Below are 21,495 nucleotides of genomic sequence, written 5' to 3' on the forward strand. Positions count from 1 at the left end.
TGCCAGAAAAGCTCCGCCGGAGGTGTGAGTTGAAGATACCTAGGACGGGGGCCTCCTCCAGACGTTCCCAGTTCACCCGCACTACTCGTTTGGGCTTACCAGGTCTATCCGGAAATTTCCCCCATTCCCTGATCCAACTCACAACCAGATGGTGGTCGGTTGACAGTTCCGCCCCTCTCTTTACCCGAGTGTCCAAAACATGCAGCCTCAGATCAGATGACACGATCACGAAATCGATCATCGATCTTCGGCCTAGGGTACTCTGGTACCAGGTACACTTATGAGCACCCTTATGTTCGAACATGGTGTTTGTTATGGATAATCCATGACTAGCACAGAAGTCCAATAACAAACGACCGCTCGGGTTTAAATCAGGGAGGCCGTTCCTCCCCACCACGCCTCTCCAGGTGTCTCCATCGTTGCCCACGTGGGCGTTGAAGTCTCCCAGCAGAACTACGGAGTCCCCTACTGGAGCCCCATACAGGACTCCATTCAGGGTCTCCAAGAAGGCCGAGTACTCTGAGCTGCTGTTTGGTGCATATGCACAAACAACAGTCAGAGTTTTCCCCCCTACAACCCTTAGGCGCAGGGAGGCGACCCTCTCGTCTACCGGGGTAAACTCCAACACCGCGGCGCTCAGCCGGGGATTTATGAGTATCCCCACACCCGCCCGGCGCCTCACGCCCTCGGCAACTCCGGAGAAGAATAGAGTCCAACCCTTATCCAGGAGTACGGTACCAGAGCTGAGACTGTGCGTGGAGGTAAGCCCCACCAGATCTAACTGATAGCGCTCCACCTCCCTCACAAGCTCCGGTTCCTTTCCCCACAGCGAGGTGACGTTCCACGTCCCCAGAGCCAGCTTCTGCCGCCCGGGTCTGGTCCGTCGAGACCCCTGACCTTCGCTGCCACCCATGTGGCTGCGCACCCGACCCCAACGGGTCGTCCCACAGGTGGTGGGCCCATGGGATGAAGAGAGGGGGGGTGCCACATAGTTTGTTCGGGCTGTGCCCGACCGGGCTCCGTGGCAAACCCGGCCACCAGGCGCTCGCCATCGAGCCCTCCGTCTGGGCCTGGCTCCAGACGGGGGCCCCGGGCTTCCTCCGGGCCGGGTCACATCTCCTCTTTTTTCGTTCTTCATTGGAGTTTTTTGAACCATTCTTAGTCTGGCCCCTCACCTGAGACCACTCTGCCATGAGAGACCCTACCAGGAGCACAAGGCTCCCGACAACACAGCTCTCAGGTTCACAGGGACACGCAAACCTCTCCACCACGATAAGGTGACGGTTCCAGGAGAGGTGACCCGATTTCTTAAAAAAGCCAAGCGGAGGAATCCCCCACGGGCTGTCAAGGTTCCCTCATAGGATCTACCTCTGGTACCTGGAGCCCTCGGTCTGCCCCTGTTTGAGCCACTGGATCAGGCACCACTGAAATGGCTGTCGGCAAAGGTTGCCTTTCTTCTAGTGATCGCGTCAGCCAAGCGTTTGTTGTCAGTGAGTGAACAGTGTATACGCTGGAACTCAGATGGCACAGGGGTGGCACTGTGGCCTAACCCATCTTTTTTTCCAAAGAGGCTGCCTTCGGCCCACTGTAATCAGGTCATAGAGCTAGCAGCTTATGGCCCCTCACACCCACCGGATGAGGAAGCTAGTTCAGCAGAACTACTCTGCCCGGTGAGAGCCTTGAGATGTTACATACAGAAAACTGCTGGTTTTCACCAGTCTGATGGCCTGTGTGTCTGCTACGGGAGCCCGAGGAAGGGGCAAGCGCTGTCCAGACAGAGGCTTTCCAAGTGGGTGGTGGAGGTAATTGAGCAGGCATACAAGTCAAGTGGACTGCCTTTGCCTCTTAACATCAGAGGCTATTCCACCAGGAGTGTCCCCACCTCCTGGGCAGCACTAGGAATGCCTCTAAGTGAGATTTGTGCAGTGGCCTCCTGGGCTTCAGCGTGCACCTTTGCCTGATTTCACAGGGTCAATGTAGCTGCTCACCACGCAGTGGCTGCAGCTGTTTTTCAGCAACCCTCAGGCCCTTCCTAATAGGTGGGTACAGGATTCCTCATGACTATGTTGGTAATAGTCATCCAGTGTTAAGCACTGCCTCTGGCGGTCAGTAAGAATGAAATAGAACGAGAGTTTCGTATCTAACTACGGTTCTATGAATTCTGGATGAATCTTGCAGGAAGATTTTGAAGGGACATCTTGAAGAGTGACGTGGGCTTCTATAGGCGGGCGGCCCAACGTCATCACCGGTCACTTGTGACTTTGTTGATATTAAATACTCGATCTGCGCATGCGCGATGGATAACATCCAGTGTTAAGCACTGCCTCTGGTGGTCATCCAGAATTCATAGAACCGTAACTCCCTATTCATGGGTTACCTTTTACATCTGTCTCGAATGCAGGACAATAGGACAGTTTGGTTGTCAGGATCATATCCTGGATCTCATTTCAGACCTCCAGTCCGCCCTTTGCCCCACAATTGAAGCAACTAAATGGGGAAGTTCCATGAAAATGCCTTCATCATCCAGGGAGTTTATGCAAAACGTTTCCATTATGTTCAGGGTTGCAGTCAAAAACAACTCGCCATGTTCTGGATAAAAGGCTCTCGGCCCACCAACGACCCAAAGTTAAATAAAGACTCTTAGCTTGAGTCTTCAAAGGCCCTATAGTTTTGAATGTTTGCTCTGTAACATTATTGAAAAGTGTCTTTTCAGGCGAGTTTCACAGTGGCTGATTAAAAGCCACTGTGCTATAGTGCAAGGTTCAAAGCGTCCCCTGGCATCCTTACTATTGAAACTCAATGCCGCTCTCGGGTGAGCTATCCTCAGAAACAAGCATTTAGCATTGTTGAGCTTAAGGTTTGAAACTGGCTTTTTGCTGGCTTACTTCTAACGGTTGAAACATCGCAGTGATTTGTGGTGCTCAGTTTGCGCGAGACAGCAAGCGTTGAGGCAAAAGGATAGAGAAATGGGTTCATCCTCAAGATAAACATGCACACAACAACACTCTTCTTCTCTAATCCTTCATTTCTCAGCCCATCTGTCCTCTCTCAGTCTGTCCCCTATCAGTCTGTCCTACCTCTGTCAGTCCAACTGTCCTCTCTCAGTCTGTCCCCTCTCAGTCTGTCCTACCTCTGTCAGTCCAACTGTCCTCTCTCAGTCTGTCCCCTCAGTCTGTCCTACCTCTGTCAGTCCATCTGCCCCCTCTCAGTCCGTCCAACCTGTCAGTCTATCCTTCATCTCTCAGTTCATCTGTTCTCTGTCTGTCTGTCATACCTCTGTCAGTCCACCCTTCATATCTCAGTTCATCTGTCCTCTCTATCAGTCTATCCTTCATCTCTCAGTTCACACGTCCTCTGTCAGTCTGTCCTTCCTCTGGTCTATCTTTCCTCTTTGCCCATTGAACCGTATATACACAGATAGAGGCACAGATGGAGATACAGACCCAGATACTGCACAGATATACAAACAGATACAGAAAACCTCCGCACAGAAATAAGGAAAACCATATGCATGTGTGCACACACCACACACACATAGTCTGCCACATGCACACACAGAAAAAGCATACACGCAGATATTCACACACATCAACACACATACGAACAGACACACATTACTGCATAGACACAAATGCATCCATACAGAAAAAGACGCAGAAACCCGTACACGCAGCCCTACACACACCCACAAACACACACATGCACACACACACACACTTACACTTTATAACAGAACTGCGCCATCCATAAAAAAAACACTGGGCTACACAGCTGGGCTGGATAAAGGCACAGCGAGCGGTGAGCCTATGGCTGAAGCAGGATCCTATATTCACCCTGGCAGCTAATTGATTCTGTCAGCCTCTCCCGCTTCACTAAAAGACTGACATTTCCCTCTGTGTGATTATGACAGCCACAGCATGGGACAGCAGGGTGTGTAAATGAATGTGTCTTTCTGCGGGTGTAAGAAGGAGCAAGATAGTCTAACATGCTGTCCTGTTCGCATGTCTGCATGTTCTCCTCAAATACATATATTTCTACAGATATATCGGTAGATAAATATATATATATATATACATATATGCTGAGATTTCCTTTGGATGCTCCAGTTCCTTCTAACCTAGAGAAATACCTGCAGGTCAGGCTAATTGGTGCGCCCATAGATGTGATTTACGTGTGTGCGTGTGTGTGAACCTGAAACAGTAGCGCGTTTTATAAAAGTTTCCTTCCAGCCCATCCCACTGGTGAGCTGTGAAGGCTCCGGTCCTCTCCACTATCCTGAAACATATGAAGTGCCCGTCGATGTGCCAATTTCAGCCAGTTTAGAAACAAGCAATTACAATAAGCGCCGATAAGAGCTGTCCCTGAGTCGGCGTGGAGTGTTTGCTCACCCATCTTTTTCCTCTAGTTGTTTATTTCACTTCCACCTGCTACTCCAAAGTTGTGTGTCTGCACCGAGGGTGCGATGGGTCTGAATTAAAACGCTACGACAGCTGCCGTCTGTGCCAGAGTCAGCAAATTTGTGTAGGACACCATTGGATAAATGCTCATTAAAGTGACAATCCTGAAGATCTCTTCTTTGCACTCTTTGGCGGCACCTGTGGCGAGGGAAATACAGTACGCGGCTGCCCACGTGGTTGAGTCGGAGAGTCTGTTGCTGTGGTCGATTGCCTTTCACCCTCTGGGGTAACTACCACTGCTGGTGAGTGTCTGCTCACACAAACATCACTAACTGCGCCTCTTGTGATTTGAATGCTTGGTGCCACCGACATGCAGTACATCACATTCATAACACTGTAAATGCAAGAGCTTTCATCAGCGACCATAGGTTCCATCACCATTGTGTCAGTCGGCCATATATGACTTAACCTGCATTTATTTACTAATAAATAGTTGGTGGGTCTTAGAGATTACCAATTTAAACTAGAGAGAAATGTATTAATGGATTTGTCATTTCTTTGTCTTCGAGATCTGTATGAAGAAATGGTGTCTGTAGTATCAGACACGTGATAATAATCTAAGTGATAGCGCTTACCCTATTGATTCTGATTTGCTCTGAGGACACAGACTGCTGTTTTTAACCACTGGATTATGAGAACAACTCTCTTTGTATTGTACTTTGGTGCATCTCATCCACATTATTTGGGGTTTTGATGTGGAAACGAGTCAACAACAACACTTGATTGACAGCTGTTTTTAAAAAACTCATAGGGTAACAGCAAATAGACTAATCAAAATAGGATATTTTTTGGACTATTGGACATATTCTATACCTGTTTAAAAGTAAATTACACTATGTGCAAGGGGCATGCCAAGATTGGAGGGCGGCAAAGAAGGATAATATATTTAAGGAAAATATAACAATATGAAAGAATGACTGATAGTGGGAAAATTAATCAAAGGCAATTAGAGCTGTTAGACCCTGGAGGTGGGCTTCCTGATTTGTCCTTATAGTACTGAGGCTGTTTCAGCTGGTTCTGAAAACCATAAGAAAAATTATATGTGTCCCATAGATCTATGCAGTATGGACCCTGTGACACCTCTGGTGACATGATGGCTGAGCTCCTGTCTCTTCCCCATCCGCAGCAAGAGCAGTTACACAATGACTTCCTGTTGTCATGTGGGTCGACAAGACTTTTTTTTTAAGAAAGAATTGACTCATTTAGCAGACGCTTTATTCACTGCGAACTACACTGAATCCAGATGCTTGCAATTAACATGGGACCTTTTGTTGAGAGCGTAACACCCTAGCTACTATCCTTTAACCTGACTATTTATCATTGAACACAATCTTAATAGTTCTGTTGATCTGTTTGTATTGTTCCTGCTCTATTCTTACCCCCCTCCGCAGTTTGTGAGACAGGTCTTCAGTCAAGGGAAAGGGAAGATACAACGGGAGATAACCCATGCAGTAAACGTGCACCTCTGTGTATGAGGAATAGAGATGGTGCCAAAGGAAATATTATATGTTTTCCACCGCGATAAAGCAAAATAAAGGATATACAAGTGTCAATGATAACACAGTTAAATTCTCTCCTGGTGTGTCTTTTCAAACTAAAGATGCTTTGGAGGGCTCGGGCAATGCTGGCATAATTTTTGGTTGCATGTGGAAATGCAGAGTGGTGCAGGAAGAGGGCAAGGAAAATAAGAAGCATTGAAAAAGGGAAGGACCCAGACCCAAAAGGAAATATCGCTAGAGACCCTTAAAAGAAATCAAATTACCCAGGGAAATAGATAGACCATTCCTGACAGGAAGAGGAATTGGCCCTGTGAAAAAATATCAGCGGGCGTAGCACCAGCAAATTCGGTATTTATTATATTCACAACCTGAAACCCGCATCCTCGAACTTAAGTCGCCACACCTGCAAGATCTGGGCTGCGTTGATGAGCATATGCTTTCGCCATATTCAGAAGGCTTCCTTGATCGTGCAGATGTAACATGTTTATCTGTTTATCCCCTCCATCCGCGTTGGTCCATCTGTTGGAGCTCAGCTGACTGACTTCGGGTGTCCCTCGGTGTCTCTCCGAGTGCTGGCCGGGGATTTCACTGTCAACCCTCAGCCGTGTCGGGTTCTGTTCTGTCTGCTCTTAAGGGATAATTGGCTAATTAAATTAAATAAGAAAACAGTCAGGACACATTATCATAAGTATTCACCCGACGCTCGGCAGAGATCAACACTCGGGACCAAGTGCACTGGATGTGACAGCGCCTGTGTGTGTGTGTGTGTGTGTGTGTGTGTGTGTGTGTGTGTGTGTGTGTGTGTGTGTGTGTGTGTGTGTTTGGTGTTTGTGTGTTTGTGTGTGTGTGTGTTTGTGTGTATAGGTAAATTCCGAAGGAGCAGGGGTGGATTGATGGACAGTGTTTACCAACTAAACACCGTCTGTCAGTCAAGATAACTGAATCCAGACAGCATGGAAATGTCAGCTACTGTCACACACAAGCATTTGCATTCAAATTAAGAAACGTAAACACACAACTGCACATTAACGCACGCACAAACTAACACACACACACTTACAAATCGGAATGAGAAAATGTCATCTGTGCTTGGGTAAAATTTAATAAAACATAACTCATGAGCGAGCACTGTCCACACTGCACACACACACAAGTAGGGTAGGCCGTGTCAGACGCACAGTCAGTTAACTGTTCTAATGAACCCTTACAATGGACCTGTCACTGATTTGGACTCAGCAGGACAGTACTGACAATAACAACGTATGACTGCTGATAATGAGCCAATTCAGCATCCAGTTAATAACTGGATGCAAAATAGTATGCACAGCCCGACATACCAGCTGGAGCATACGCAAGGTTTGATGAACTGGATAGCAAACTTGACAAACTGTTAGACCTCCACAAGGCTACTAACACGCTTTTGTCATCGGTTGTAAAAAGAGTTGATACCATCGACGGGAAAATGTAAAAGTTAACGCACGAGCAGGTGGTCAATCAGGGCGCGTAGCAATGCCGCACAAAAGAGCTTGGAAACAAACTGCAGCTCGCAATGGATTACATTGACCAACTGGGAAATCGCCAGCACCAAAACAATCTGAGTCTTCTAAATGTGTCTGAACAGCTGGATGATAACCTGGTAATGAACACTTTCCTCGTTAAACTCAGACCGAGAGTGGAAAGTAAAACTGAAGGGAAGAAGACTTCGAAAGCACATACTGCCTTGGCCCTTTCAATGAGAATGCGCGTTTCCCCCGCACCATTTAATTCAAAGTGCATCACCTTCAGAAGAAAATACTGATCTCAAGAGCTGCGAGGGAAAGTAGACAAAATAATCCTAATGACACCACCAGTTACAGAATCACCGCGGATATTTCGACACAATTATGGAGGAAACGGAAGGCGTTTTGGCTGCTGAGAGAACAACTACACAAACTGGATATTAAAACCCAACTCCGATCACCTTCAGCTCTGCAAGTGCAAGACGGTGAGAAAACAATGAACTAAGCCGCACCACAGGAGGCCCTGCTGAAGCTCCTCAAGAAACACCCGTCTCTTTCATAAGAGTACACGTAAGATGAAGAAATTACTCAAAGGACAAAAGTGGGTTAAAGTAAAAGGCTAATAGGTCAACTCTTGACCTATTTTCTTTTTTTGTATAAAGTGTGGAAGTAATGAATTAAATCGGTCTAATTTATTTTAAAGTATACTAATTGCTTTGTTTGTTTGTTTGAGTATTTTATTTGTCATTGCTGTGTTTACTTGAGGGGGGGGGATGATGGAATGGAAGTGTGTGCTAGGCGTATGAATGTCAACGTGTGGAGAAGTGGGTGACGTGAGGATGCTTGAGAATGCTGAGGTAACGTGAGAAAAAAAGAGGCTATGGGCATTGGTAAATCTTACTTCTAGGATTTTTTTATGATTTGTAAGGGGAGTTGTTTTGTGTTTTTATGCTCTTATCCATTGGTGGGTAGTAACGCAAAAATAATTAGTAAAAACGTTTTTTCGGGTTTTCGCGTTGCTTCTTTTAATCTGTATTTTTACTCTTACTCGAGTGATATTTGATTTAGAATTCTACTCTATACTCAATTACATTTTCAATTGTGCCTTAAAATGAGTATTTTGATAAACACATTATCTTCGTTGACTGTAATACAAGCATACACGTAAGCGACGCATCCTCCCTAGGTTGCAACATTGTTACGATTCCATAGCTGAGAAGACGAGTTGTATGGGGTCAGAACAGTCTCATTAATAATGAACGCACAGAGATGGATTCACAAATGTATTTTGTGATTGGCTGAAAACGAGGGAGGCATCTGATTGGCTACAGAGAGTTCCTTGTTGAAATAAATGCATTTGTGAATCTAGCGACGTCAGGAGCGTCTCAAAAATCCACATATAAATACAGACCAGTTCACACACAAATGCAAATAAGTTCACAAATGAAAAACGTCTTGTAAATTCAAGTTTGACAGTTTTTATATAAATGTAACAGCATCCAAATACATTTTGATGAAAATTGAAAATATTGTTTTAATTCATATATTTATGGATTTATTTTACATTTATTTAAAACAAGGTACATTTCTGTGTGGATCAGAAATGTGTTTGTGAAACTTATTTTTGTTTATGGATTTATTTTACATTTATACATGCCGATATCCATTTATGTGTGCATTGAAATGTATTTGTGAGAAGAGAGTAATTTATATATAAATCACAAAATACATTTGTGAAACCTTCTCTGTGCATTCATTATTAATGAGACTGTTCTGACCCCATAGAGTTGATGCTGCGTTCATACCAAAAGACACATTTGTGGCCCATTCACGTTGTCGCCCCAGTTTTGTCGCGGGACAAATCATAATCTGTTGCTGTGCAAGGTTTATCAGGCGAATTTGTTGTGCCCCATCTTTTGCCCGCTAACTGTGCTTCATGCCAATTCATTCTCAACCATGGCCGAGATAACCACCATTGCATGTCTTTACCTTTTGTGGAAGAGGGAGAGATGTCGGAGAACCCGACGCAGTCTATTCATAATATTGTAATGACCACGGAAGAGGCAGTGAATGAAGTATTGATTAGACAGCGATTTATTAGATATCTAATAAACCGTAGGAACACACAAGACCGGTAACCATAGCAACGTCGGTAAACAAATCCCGCGAAACCAAATCCAAGAGCTCCCCGCACTATGGCCATCCGCAGTTACATGACACCACCAACAAATACGTTTTCCCCTAATCTGCAGAATGAATCGAAAATATTTAACTGATAATGAATTTCTTCATTACATAAAAAAATCATATTGCGATATTTAAAAGCACAAATATAGATAACGCTTCTTCTACTGATAGTCCTCCAATTTATATCATATGGGACACATTTAAGGCGTATATAAGAGGGATAATGAAATCATTTTCAGTTAGAAAGAAGAATGAACTAGATAAAGGGTTTGACAAAGTAGAAAAAGCAAAAGCTAAAATTTGACCATGATAATCTTCTACTTAAAACGGTTCAAGACATTAAGCATAACTCAAATATAATATCGTACATATTAGCTAAAAATGGGTAAACAACTGATCGCCTTAGTTGAAAAAGTAGTTAAAAGGCATACCATATATAGAAACTTCGTTTAATGCTAATAGACAATGAAATAATTAATATGAAATTTGCGACATTCTACGGAAATTCATATAAATCGGATATAATGGAGGAATCTGACCCACTGCCCTTTCCAAAGTCAGTTAGGCTTAAATGTCTCTCTGATGAACAAGAAGACCTAAAAAAGGAAATCACAATATCAAAAGTTAAAACTGCAATTGATGGTTTCCTCCCAAAAAAGACATCAGGAAATGATGAATGTAGTATTCTCGTGCAGTGCGTTGTAACTCTGACTAAACACAAGTTAAACCGTAGTCAATGAAGACAGAGTTGTATGGTTGACCATTTAGTGTCACACTTCTTCATCAACAGACGGTGAAAATTGCAAGTAAAAGAATACAAAAATATTGTCTGTCCATTTATGAATAAACATCACGTTGTACATAGTTGTAAATAATTAATAATTAACTTTCTAACGCTGTATGTAGATATACTGATTGCCAATTGCATTGATTTTAGCATTGTTTTTAGCTTGTACACAATTGCTATCCAAAACGTTTTTAAACAACTCATCAAACAACGTTTTTAACTAAATCCACCATAATATATTATCTTTAACATGACCTCTAACAATTAAACAAACTCAAGGCATTGCCTCTGATGCTTCCAAGTGGATGCTAGCAGATAACATTCAGGTGATTCACATATCTGACATTCCTTTTACGGTAAGTCTAACAGGAATATACGAAACCGGAGGTGACATCGTCGCAAAACTAAAGCGGCAGAATAATATGAATTTATATATTAGCTAATTTCGACTATAAAGTAATTATCCACATCCCGTTAGTTTTGCATGTATTTATTTACGAAATAAATGTAAGAAAATTAAATGAATGCCTGGAGAGGCAACACATTATATTCTGTATTCTGGACACAGATCAACCCACTATTATTAAAAATTATTAATAATGCATGGAGGCACCAGGCTCTTCCACAAACAACCTATCAAACAATTATTAACGTGATACCAAAACCAGGACGGGAGTGCAACAAACCATCTGATTTTCTACCTATAAGTTTAGTCAATAGTGACAATATAATTATTACCAAAGTCCTAAATAACCATATAGCCAAGTTACTACCTGATATAATGCACCATAACAAAACTGGCCTTGTACAAAATAGGAGTCTGAAAACTAATATTAGAACTTGTATATCATTAATTCAGCATGCTAAAAGACAAAAAATTGATCTGACATTGATGGCTGTGGACGCAGAGAAAGCCTTTGACCGCTTAGAATGGTCATTTATTTTTAAAGTATTAGAATTATTTGGATTTCCTCATGAAATAATTACCATGATAAAGAAGATTTATAAATTGCCAACATAACAGGTTTATGTTAATTGTCAATTATCTGAAATATTTAGGTTAGAAAGAGGCACTACAAGGATTCCAGTTATCCCCCTCCTTATTTGCGGTTAGCCCTTGGCTAAGAAAATAAGAGAAACAGAAGTGAGCGGCATTAGTGTAGATAAACAAACATATAAAGGCCTGATAAAAAATAATTATACAAAGATAACCTTATCTCTATATTAAATGAACTGAAAATTAGTATTAACAAATGGTCAGACCTGCCCATGAATATAATTGGAAGGATAAATCTTTTTAAAATAATGTGGTTACCAAAGTTTCTCTTTATCTTCCAAACAATACCTTTAATTCCTCCAAAACAATTCTTCACAAAATTAAACTCTTTACTCACCTCATTTGTCTGGTCTAATAAAGCGCATCGATGGAGTATAAGTCTCTTTCTTAACGTAAGAACAGAAGGTGGTCTTAAACTTCCAAACTTAGAACTGTACTTCTATGCCTAACAGATGTTTTACGTAGATCGGATAATCAATAACACAGCTGAAGAACCCTGGATTGACATAGAAAGTAAACAATTAGGGGCACCGAGCCTCCCGGGCTCCGCCGCAGCCCCACTGAAGTACGGGCCGATGGCAGGTAACATCGGCCAGATCGGGTCGAGACGGGCGGGGCGTGTCGCGGCCTCGAGCCCCCAGATGCCACGGAGCTGGTCCGGGCGTTGGGGGCCCTGAGGCATGGGCACCGCAAGGCCAAGGTTTGCGGCTGCCCTGGCGATAATGGCCGGTAGCTCTGCCACCAAAGCTCCAACCAATGGAAGTGAGGTGGTGACAGAGACGGGCAATGCTGCTGCCCCGGGCCTCTCCATTCGGAGAGGGGAAGCCGGGGGGGACGCCCCCTCCTTGTCGCGGTCGGAGTCGTCTGACTCCGAGCTCACAAGGAGAGAAAGGGCGTCGTCGAGCGGGACAGTAAAGTCGTCGGCCCGTTCAGCAACGGCGGCGGCAGTGTCGGCTCCGCGCTGTCTAGGCAGCGCAGCATAATGCCGACACAGGCAGGGCGGCGAGAGCGCCAAGACGGCATGTTCATGCCCAAGGCAGCCCTCACACACTTCATGGCCGCCATACGGCAAGATGTAACCCGCGTTACATGTCATGCAGATGCCGTTCGCAAGACATGCCCTTTTCCTCGGACGGCGAACTCGCCATCTCGTTTGAACTCAGTGGTGACCGAGCAAAATTCCGAGACAGAATTCAAGACGGCTGCGCCCAGTGTGACTTGAAGTAAGAACAGTTTTTATTGTGCTTGGACGACTTTGGTGGTTTAAATGGCAATTTCAATCACTCGTATTACTGCAATACCTTACTGCGTCCGTATCTCTGCCTATGGCCTATAGCCTACTTATTTTGGAGCGCCTGGTCCTCTGCCAATGATACCGCGACAACAGTTTTTCGGGAGGGGTCCATGTTTTCCTCCAACGACCGAGCGAAATAATAAAACGCTTGAAGCGTGGGTGTGGCGTCAGATCCGAGATCCGAGTCGGTTCGCAGAGAATACTCGAACGCAGCATTAGTATCCCTAGGAACACAGACATTTGGAATAACCCATCAATTAAAATCCAGAATGATGAGCTCTGGAGTAATTGGAGTACAAGGGGAATTAAACAATTGTCAGATCTAATTACAGACAATAGTGTTCAATCATTCACAGAACTTCAGAACAAATTCAAACTGTCAAACCAAGAATCGTTTAGATATTTACAGTTACAAAACTGGATAACCGATAAAACTACGATTTACGATCACAGTTAGTAAATCACAGATTTACGAACTGCGAATCTTCTTACTTCTTACCAAACAGTTCATCTCTTCTACTTCCTATTAGACAAGCCTACAATGTGTTTAGGCTTGTGGTCCACAAGCCTAAACACATTGTAGGCTACTACAATAGGAAGTAGAAGAGATAACCTGTTTAGCAAGTGGATTTCAGGGGTGTTTTGTTGCAAAGTCATTGTCAGGGCACTGCACTTCAAGGCACATCTAATAGAGGAATTTCTGTTGGAGCAGAAAGAGGCAGACAGATCTTTTAGAATATTGTAAATGTAAAGAATATAGAAAAGGATGTCCTTGCACTGGTTTAGCACTTGGGCACATTAGTTAATAGAGTAAGTTGTATACAATAACTTGGCATTATCATGGATGAAGCTGATCATATTACACCTTGAAGGAGCAAGTGATGATCATTTGCCATTGAGCAGAAGGCAAGTGGAGCTAAACATGCATTCCACCGGCACACTCCCTGGTGAAATGGAGAGGTAGCACTGGGCCATAGGGGACAGTGCTGGGAAGGTATGGCTATGAGTTCGCCAAAAGTCCAATGCTCCTTAGTCTCTTGTTTTCATTACCAGAAAAGCATCTATCTCTTGGTCAAGAAGAGCACTTGAAGAATGAGCTTCGGCATCTTCTTGTGCCTCTGCTAATAATTCTAGTCGCAGGCGCTTCGCACTTCCTCCCACATCTCCATCGTAGTCACCCTTCCCACCAGAAGGGCAACCATAACCACCATCAGTAGTCATCTCATCTCCTACCCCAAACACTGTTGAACTGAATCTGAAAAATGAAATATATGCATCAGGCAAATGGCTGTTCAAATCAAAAATAAGAAAAGGTAAGTGGTGAGCAAGAACACTGAAATATCAATGTCACCTGGAGGAGTTCAGATTCTCATGGAGATTCTGCAGCAGTGCTCTGCTTTCATCCTTCGTCATAGTGATGTCTCCGACAGCTGGATCAAACACTGCGGCGGCTCTAACCAGATCTGAGCACAGATTCTCTTGATACGAGCCCTGAAACCTTCCTTTTTTATCAATTCAAATTGAAGCAGGTCTTGACACAGCCACAACAAGAGATCACGATTGACATCAAACTGGGAAGTAGCTGGGCGTCCTTTAGGAACAGTTTGTATCCAGTTTGTAAGTTTACTTGATTGTTCTTTGAGAAATACTGTACTCTCCTTGTGTGCAGCTTTTGCATGACCAAGGAAGTTTCCACTTGATGTGTTTTCGCCTAAGCTGTATACTTTTGATAACATCCCATGTTCTTTGGTCATTTCTGCTTCAAAGCAGAGTTTGCAGTAGAGTTTGTCATCAATGCGATTGTTGTTCACATACAGATCGCCCATATATGTCCAAAAATTTGAACGAAGGCTACGAGCAGCATCAACACTGTGAGGTCTCCATGTCACACCAGAATCCTTCAGAAGATATGTCCGTGGTGTGCTAATATATTTGTTAACTCTGCGTCCTAAAAGAGTACAAAAATATCCATGAAACACTAGTCCTGACACAATGACAAAATGGCATTCAAGAAGAACGGTTGCGCAAAACACCTTCGGTGAAATTTTTTCTTTGTTGTAAAGACTACTAGCCTACGTGAGTTTTGGTTCGCTAAGCAATGGGCATATCGCTGCTAGTCAAGCTCAGTCTAAAAATAGAAAAAACAGAAAAAAAGTTGGTTTGGATTATAGCCTGAGCCAGGATAATCTTAACTAGCAAATCAGTTTATGTATATAAATTTATATTATTTTGGACAACTGCGCATTTCAATTCAATGTACACTGAAGCATGCGTCGTGAACGTGAACTAGCAATGCAGCAATCTCTGGAAATGGTGGAATGTTAGCGTTCAATGCTGTAAATCCCACTGTTCTACAATCTTGGGTTCATATCATACATTTTTGGTTCAGGTGTTGGTGCAACCAGGCCCTAACTAAAGTCAGAGTAGGCCTACGTAGGAATTTGGAAAATGTGTGCGTAGTGAGATCAAAATTACCTGCTTTGCTTCTCTCCGCCATTTCACCTCCGCGCCCGAAAATGTATTGCTTCTTCTGTGCATCTGTGACCTCTATCGGAAAACGTGCAATTTTCCTTCCTTTGTATCGAGTCCTTCCTGTGTATCGTAGCACCGGAAGGACTGTGCTGAATCCAGTGGGAAAATATATCTTGTTTGTTGTTTATTTTTCATGTGTATGTCTCTATGTGATATAATTATTACTTGATGCAAATAATTCTAGCTGGCTCAGCCAAAGTTTATCAGATGGCAGCTTATTTTGGCTTATACAATTATTGGCTGGCGGCAGCTGAAATTCGAAATGGCGCAAATGGCGGCGCCTGGCGGCTTCGGGATCTAGGTGAGAGGGATAAATTGGGTAAAGACAGAGGTGGGGATTGGAGGAGGGAGGATGGTGGCAGGGATAAAAGAGGACCTAATTTCCTTTACGTTCTGGGTAAAGTAGGTAACAAAGTCATCAGCAGTGAGGCAGGAAGGAGGTGGAGGGGAGGGAGGGATGAGGAGGGAAGAGAACATGGAAAACAGTTTCCTGGGGTTTGAGGCGGAGGAGTTGATTAAGGTCCAGTAGAAGGCAGATTTGTCTGTTGACACAGTGGAGGTGAAATCAGAGAGAAGGAAAAGACAGTGAGATAGATCATTAGGACAGTCTGATCTCTTCCATTTCCTCTCAGCTGCCCGCAACTCTGCTCTATAAGTCCGCAGAGATTCGGACAGCCAATGAGGAGGGGGTGAGGATCGCGCAGGTCTGGAGTGGAAGGGACAGAGGGAGTCCAAAGAGGAGGAGAGGGAGGATAGCAGAGTGTCAGAGGTTTTCTGGGTTCTTTAAATAGTTGAGAGAATCGTTCGACAGAAGGTAATGAAGACAGAACAGTTGAGGCAAACGTAGAGGGAGAGAGAGATTTGAGGTTATGGCGGGTGGTGACAATGTGGGGACTAGAGAGGATGGGGGGAGAGGACTTCAAGGGGAGAGAAAAAGCAACAAAGTGATGTTCAGACACGGGGAGGGGGGTAACAGAGAGAGCATAGGTGCCACAGGACATTGTGAATATCAGGTCAAGTTGGTTCCCGGCCCTGTGTGTGGGAGGAGAAGGGGATAGTGTTAAGTCAAAGGTGGCAAAAAGTAATTATTAAGTAATAATTAATTCAGGTGATTGCAACTTCCCTGGCAGGATGTTGAAGTTGCCAAGGATAACGAGTGGTGTGCCATTTTCCTGGAAAGCAGCTGAGAAAGGGCATCCCTCTCGTCGTAGAAGTCACGAAGGGGACCTCGAGGATGGTAGATCACCACAATGAAGAGCTTGATAGGAAGGGTGACAGTGACAGCGTGGAGTTCAAATGCAGATTTGGCCAAGTGTTCTAGAGGAAGGACCTGGTAGGACCACTTTGGCGAGATAAGGAGTCCGGTCCCTCCTCCTCGCCATGATGGTCTTAGGGTGTGAAAGAATGAGTAGATGTTGGAGAGGGCAGAAGGAGTAGCAGAATTCTCTGGATTGATCCAAGTCTCTGTCAGGGCCAGGAAGTGGAGGGTCATTAGGGATGTAGGCCGAAATGGAGTCAGCCTCCTTGACCGCTGATTGGCAGTTCCAGAGTCCTCCCATCACTTCAAGGTCAGCGTAGGCAAGGGTCGGTGGATGGCACAGATTGGATGGGTTGCTGCCCCGAGCAGAGGATTTATGGTGCCGTCGTCTATATGTGGAAATCCTGACGATGAGTGAAGTACGACACATAGCTACAATAGGGTGGCTTCCCTGGTCTTCCTCGTGGGACTCCCACAGAGAGACTCCCTTAGTCTTTGTTTCACGGGTCCTGACGCTACAGCTGACGCTAATTCTTTTAAGTTCAGAATCATGCTTCATCCATGTTTTTTTATTTATTTATTTATCATATCTTCATTGTATAGTTAAGCACCTTGTATTGCAAATTTGCACGAAAGGCGCTGTATGAATAAAGTTTGATCGATCTCACGATGTACCTTACAGAGGCAGAAGATGGGGGGAAGGAGAGCTGGTAGTGTAAACGGGGCCGTTCCTGGTTCAATCAAGTGTGACGATGTTCATAGCAATGCACTTGAAGCCTAATGGCTCTGTGTGTGAACCAGAGTGTGTGAATGTTGTGAGGACATGCCAGGAAGGCACTATGCTGCCAGACATGGATCTATACCAAAACATAGGTCCGTAAGTGTTGCATTTCTAGTTCTAAAAATAAGTTATGTCTGAAAGAAATGTGTTTAGAATCAATATTGTGGCGAGCAGTGCAGGAAGGACGAGACGGGAGCCCAGGTTTAAACGGTGACGCAACTCTCGTGCCTCGATACACCGCACGACCCCGAGAGCTGCCTTTATTTAAACACACACAACACACAGCGCACCGCACACCCAACCAACGGACATGCAAGTCTCGGTAACGGTGGCGGCAACACTACACACAATAAACACACAAACAATAAAGACCCCAAACCCGTTAACCCCACTTAACCTAATAACAGAAACAAGTTATCCAAAGGCAATAAAACCCCTTTTCCCCAAACCACATGAATACCCAGACTCCCCGGGGGGTAGGAGTCTCCACAAAATGAAACATTTCAGAAAGAAGACACTTAATAATAGTGGGAATACAAATAATGATGCAAGGTTGTTTTTCCCCTGAGTTTCAATGAGGGTGATAATGATTTGATTCATTATGAATACATTCTTAGATGCAAGTTGATACATGGTCAAGGCTAATGATGAGAACCTCTGTTCTCCGGGAGTTTGGTTGAAGGATAAACGATGAAACCATGGTGTCTTGCAGGGATTAGAAAAGACTTAGCAGAACAAACAGCTGGAGGATCCTCTGTGGATTTGTAGTAATTGTATCAAGTAGATACAACAGACGCTGGGCTTGAAGGGAGGAAAATAGATGGGACCAAAGAATGGCCCATGAGGGACTCACAAACAAAAGTTGGGTTAATTAATTATGTTAGGAATAATAAACCCAGTAGTACCCAGTATCTAGGGGCACTGGAGTTGTGTTTGTCAAGAATTTAGGAATTTAAAACATTGAAATTCCTTAATATATGACTGGAACAAATACCCTTACATTTACATTAAGGCAATTCAGCAGACGCTTTTATCTAAAGTGACTGGGCGTTGAGGCTGTTGTCAATGAGGGCAGTAGTTAGGATGAAAGGTATGAAAGGATAATGACACAAAACAGCAGGACTAGAATGAATAAGGAGTTTTTTTTACCTCACATGTTTGCACAAATTTCCCTACGATTCCCTCAATATTTCTGAAATGTATGAAAACACAATGACAATTACCGTCTGATAAGGTTGGCCCTAGTAGATCCTTGGATACTCTGAAATGGGTGTAAGTGTGTGTGTATCCTGCGCCCATGATTATTTATCAACAATTTATGGCATGGGCGGACACAAACTTAACAGGTGTCAATGTGGTCAATAATACGTTATTCTCTAATGTTATTGCTATAAAGCTATTTCAATCATTAAATGTATGTGTAATCAGGTGATACCAACACACAAACTAAGTATAATCTTTGTTGATCCTCAACTCTTTTTATCTGGTAATATAAGATAGCTTAAACATCTTGTTAGGTGAGTGCTGCATGCAGCGCTCAACTATTGTTCTTCATAATTGTTATTCTTTCTTTCTTTTATTCTTAATCTCTACAAACTTTGGGACCTATCTTCTTCTATCTCCATTTACATTTTAAAATATTCAGACTAGCTTGGAATCGCGTGCTTCATTTCTGATTTTTTAAATATTTTATACTTTCTAAGATATTCTACTTTTAAAATATTATATTTTTTTAACATAGGAGTCAATGGGAGGACGCAGAGCCTTCCTCAGGTCGTCAGACATAACTAAATCAATTTCCAACCGTTTATCTTCGTTCAAACCATTTAACAAATCTACCCACACACTCAATTATATCTAAACTGAATTTCGATGTCATTTAAACTTTCTTCAGAATCACAGTTTTAGTTTCAAACCGTCATATTCTACAGTTGGTCCCATTGAAGCCATCTGCCCATTCTGACACTTAAATTACTTAAGAGGTCGTAACTCGGTCAAATTTCAACCGTTTGCCTTCGTTCAAACCATTTAACAAATCTACTCACTTGTATCTTCAATAATAACGGAATTCTTTTTTTCAGAATCACAGTTTTAGTTTCATATTGGCTTCGTTTTCAGTTGGTCTCATTGATTAACGTTGACACTGGAGCGTCATGTCGTTCAGCAGTGTTGCCAGATTGGGCGGTTTTTCCTGCCAGTTTGGGCTACTTTTGGACAACGTTCAGGCAGTGTTGCCAGATTGAGCATTTTTTCCCACTCTATTGAGCTACTTTTAATCGCGCAACAGCTCGCTATTCTCTTAAACATACACACACGCACGCACGCGCACACGCACGCACGCGCGCACGCACGCACGCACGCACGCACACACACACGCACGCACACACACACACACACACACACACACACACACACACACACACACACACACACACACACACATTTCTGCATTTTTAGCCATGCTTTGCGCTTTTCATTCAGCGGTGACTTTATTTGTTTCCAACCATTTACTTTTTCTTAAATGGTGTACATGATTACATTGTTTACTTCATTCAGACTTTTGAACTTTTGTTCAAATCCCTTTACTTGATTTAAGCCAATTAACGTTTCTTCATGTCTCAATCTATGTGGCTTTATTAAAAAAAATATTTTCAACCTCACTTAGTACTACAGCACTAAATGCATTTTCTTGTTGCTCTAAGTTTTTCATGATGATGGACATATTTCTTTGCGGTCGGCTTGCTGTGTTTGCTGCTGAATGAAAGCATCAATACCTAATGACTTCATGAACATGTGTTCACTCATTAGAAAGGGACTGAGGGCCAACATACGCCGTGAGGAAGGACTCCTGCAGAGCACAACAAAACAAACCTTTTTCTGGGATAAACAATACCATGTGGGTTCGACCAATCCTTGAAAATACATTTATTCTGCTTTTGATTACATGTGAATGTGAAACATACACAAACTGAAGGAGTAAACTAAGCATACAATACACAGAAGAGTCGTAATGAGAAACTTAAGATGAAAAGTTATGTCATGGCATTTTTTAGGCCAAGTAAGAATGGAGGAGCTGTTGCTTCAAATTGTCAAATGGAAATGGGGAGAGAGAGAGAGAGAGAGAGAGAGAGAGAGAGAGAGAGAGAGAGAGAGAGAGAGAGAGAGAGAGAGAGAGCTTTGTAACTATTTGCTATATTCTTGGATGAGTCCTGAGAGGTTTTGTTCACCTTGGGATCTTCAAAGAGAAGAGGAAATGAAGGAACGAGAGGAGAATGTCTTAGGGTGAGAATACAGAGAGCATAAAGACGGTTCTAGGTGCGAGGAGTCATCGTCTGGGCTGTGAGACAGTTTGTCATATCACAGGTTTATGAATTCTCCCTCTTTGGGGAAATAAGTGTGATGACTCGTAAGCCACAGGCACCGCTGCACACCATTATGCAATTACTGCAGACCCAATCACCGCGACTGTAATGCAATCACACACAAGTGAAAACAATGCGGCGACACGATGGCCTGTTAATGTTAATCATTGATTTTGAGAAACACATTGTTAGTTCTTCTCTAGCTCCTTTTTGTAAGGTGTATTTTCATCAGGTACGGTGTCCTACTAAGTAGAGCCATGCCTTCCGTTATTTACTGTGTATACCATTGTAGGGCTGATATTCATTCCTTCACATAGGTTATTATGCTATCAACAGAAGATGGATTTGTAATTCACAGAAAATGATGCTACAGTTGTCAATACCAGTAGCTGCTTTACAGCTGTATCGAGATGGCTTCTGCTTCGGGAATCATAGAGTTGTTTGCTCTAGTGATTTTTTTTTTGCAGGCGCAGATGCCACCCCATGGGATTATCTCTGTACTGCCATTTCTTATGTCAATATCCAATCTCTAAAACAAAGATTTACATTCCTTGCTCGGGTTGCAATGATCTCCTACGCCATGGCGTGTGTGTCAAACATAGTTTGTTACGTTTGAGAGAACTGTAATTCCACTATATTAACCGGACAGTCTGTTTCCCCAGTCAAGGGGGCGGCATGTGGCTCAGGAGGTACAGCGGGTTGACTGGTAACCTGAAGGTTGCTAGTTTCTCAGTTCCTCAGTTCCTCCTAGCTGAGTTTTGAGGTGTCCCTGAGTGAGACAC

General features: G+C 43.5%; 1 protein-coding gene across 2 annotated transcripts in view; it reads left to right on the forward strand.

Moving 5' to 3' along the window:
- Window positions 1-21,495, forward strand: part of zgc:172282 (leucine-rich repeat and fibronectin type III domain-containing protein 1-like protein) — a 120,120-nt gene that overhangs the window by 72,548 nt on the left and 26,077 nt on the right. The window lies entirely within an intron of this gene.

The sequence above is a fragment of the Gadus morhua genome, chromosome 16 (assembly GCF_902167405.1).
Source record: "Gadus morhua chromosome 16, gadMor3.0, whole genome shotgun sequence".
Lineage (NCBI taxonomy): Eukaryota > Metazoa > Chordata > Actinopteri > Gadiformes > Gadidae > Gadus > Gadus morhua.